Raw genomic sequence first — 2,637 nt, 5'->3', positions numbered from 1 at the left:
CATAATAATAATAATCCAATATATAGAAAATATTCGTAATTATATTACATAAATGAGCAACTTATTCTCATTGTTTAAGTTTTTACATTATAATTGACCGACATTTTCTAATGCACCAATGTATCAATACTCTTATATCAAAGTGTTTTGAATTACCAACTGTATTTAAGGCGAAATTTTTGACATTGTGTTTTCAGTATTTATTTTTGAATAAAAGCCATAATGACGATTAAATCTAATAAATTGTAACAAACTATTAAATCAAACAAAGATGGATAGTGGCTAACAGTGGAATTCAGAAAGCGCGTTTCGCCCTATTTCGGACTCGTCAGCTGGATGTACGTGCATCTCAGAGTTGATGATCACTCTGGGACTCGAACCCAGTACCTTTCGCTTCAAACGCCACTGCGTTATCCACTCGGCCACTGAGTCCCGCACATATGTCAATTAGAGACTGACCAGTTGCAGTCCTAAACATCAATGGGAAGATTGAAACAAACAATACTAAATGAATTTATTAAATCAAACAGTTTGTTGGTCATATACGACAACAAAAGTCTTATCAATAGTTACAACATTGGAAATAGTAGTTCAAATGTGGATAAATAGACTTAAAATAATCATCAAAACACATTGAAACCATTACGTAATAAGAAGTATGTAAATAATTAGATAGGGAAGAATACAAACGGAAAATTACAAACAAATGCCGGATATGAAAATAATCTTAAGTTATATCCGGTTATGAAAGAGATAGGGGAGTCACGAGTTCCTTCCGTATACATAAATTGGGGTTAAATGTACGAATTCCTGCGGCTTCAGCTTTATGTAGGAGACGGGATCGAACTCCGTTGGGAAGTGATGGAGGTATACGATAAATCACTCGAAATGATCCCAATTTATCTATATTGTGACCGTTGTCAATTAGATGTGCCAAAATAGAACTGCGTATTGTTTTTATCTGGCTCTTCACAAACTGTACTGGTAGATGTTCACACATTCGTTGGTTAAATTGCCTGGTGGTACTCCCGATATAGTTATCTCTGCAGGAACAGCTGAATTCGCAAATGCACATTGAGGAGGCTAACTCAGGTAACTTATCCTTCGTTTGATTGGACATCGCTGGTCGACTCAAGAAAGTCAACGTAAGATTGACAAGACTTTTGTTGTTGTATTTTATTATTCTTACTACTATCAGTACACCTGAATTCCCACTACCAACCTATACTTTTACCTATTATGTGCGGTCACGTAATTTATTTCATTATGATTATTGACTCAAATAGCCTTGACTAGTCTGACATTGTTGTATAAATATTTTCATAGTTGAAATCATGAGTCAATTGAAGCCAGACCACCATGGAAAACCTGGAAGCACATGACGGCCGTTTCGTTTTATTATGGGACTCCTCAGAAGTGACTGACTTCAAGAGATATTTCCTGGAGTTCTAGTGAGAAGCAGTGACCAGTGGAGTTCAACCAGGTCTGTTGTAGAGATATCAACTCATTGAAGACAATTGGTGAACGGTTGTTCAAAATCGTGGATTGGTTGAAGTTAGACATTAACACCGTTGGATGACAGCCGGCTCAGTGGTCTATCGGTTAAGTGCTCTGGTGCGATACTGATAGGTCCTGGGTTCGAATCTCGCGAGTGCGGGATCGTGGATGCGCACTGCTGAGAAGTCCCATAGTAGTACGAAACGGCCGTCCAGTGCTTCCAAGTTTTCCATGGTGGTCTAGCTTCAATCGACTCACGCTTTCAACTATGAAAATCCTGAAATCTCCACAAAATCCCCTTATGAGTATAAATATTCATATGTAATAGAGTAAAGCCTAATGACGATCTAATTGAAAACAATATTGTTCGCTTACATGTGTTGTTCTAATTTTCATAATTGGAATCTTTAGTATTGGTCATATATCAAAACTCAACTGATAGACTTGTTTCGATGAAGTGGAGAGACTTGGAAAGTGTATAGTAATAGAATTATAGTGTTCTTTGTATGTAGTTAATCATGTAATAAAACAATTGAATTAGTTCATTCAATATACTTTAGTTTCGGAAGATAATTTCAAAGGTCAGATTATTTGATAATAAGTGTAATTCACCTAATTTTTTTTAAAACACGAAGTTCAGCGAAGGGATCTCTTCTCAACTAATTTATTATCAAGCTGTACAATCGTATAAATATATGAAAATATTTTGTTAAAGTGCTAATTCCGTGAGGAAATTACGTAATACGAGTAATAACAATAGATTTAGTGAATATAATAAGGTGATTAAAATGTTTCTATAGTTGAAAGCGTGAGCCAATTGAAGCTAGACCCGCAGGGAAAAACCTGGAAGCACTGGACGGCCGTTTGATCCTATTGTGAGACTCCTCAGCACTGCGCATCCACGATCTCGCCTCTCGAGATTCGAACCCAGGACACACAAGTCTCGCACCAGAGCGCTTACCCATAGATCACTGAGCCGGTATCCGATGGTTTTTATGTCTAACTCCAACCAATCCACGAATTTGAGCGCGCGAAACTGGTAGGTCCTGGGTTCGAATCTCGCGAGATCGTGGATGCGCCCTGCTGAGGATCAAACGGCCGTCCAGTGCCTCCAGGTTTTTCCCTGCGGGTCTAGCTTTA

General features: G+C 37.9%; 1 non-coding gene across 1 annotated transcript; it reads right to left on the bottom strand.

Annotated features, from left to right (window-relative positions):
- Positions 1-359: 359 nt before the first annotated feature.
- Positions 360-431, bottom strand: Smp_tRNA_01971_Pseudo_TTG.1.1. Its single transcript has one exon. It is a non-coding gene (tRNA).
- Between the last annotated feature and the right edge of the window lie 2,206 nt (positions 432-2,637).

The sequence above is a fragment of the Schistosoma mansoni genome, chromosome 3, assembly GCF_000237925.1.
Source record: "Schistosoma mansoni strain Puerto Rico chromosome 3, complete genome".
Taxonomy (NCBI): Eukaryota; Metazoa; Platyhelminthes; class Trematoda; order Strigeidida; family Schistosomatidae; genus Schistosoma; species Schistosoma mansoni.
This window is presented reverse-complemented; position numbering and strand designations above follow the sequence as displayed.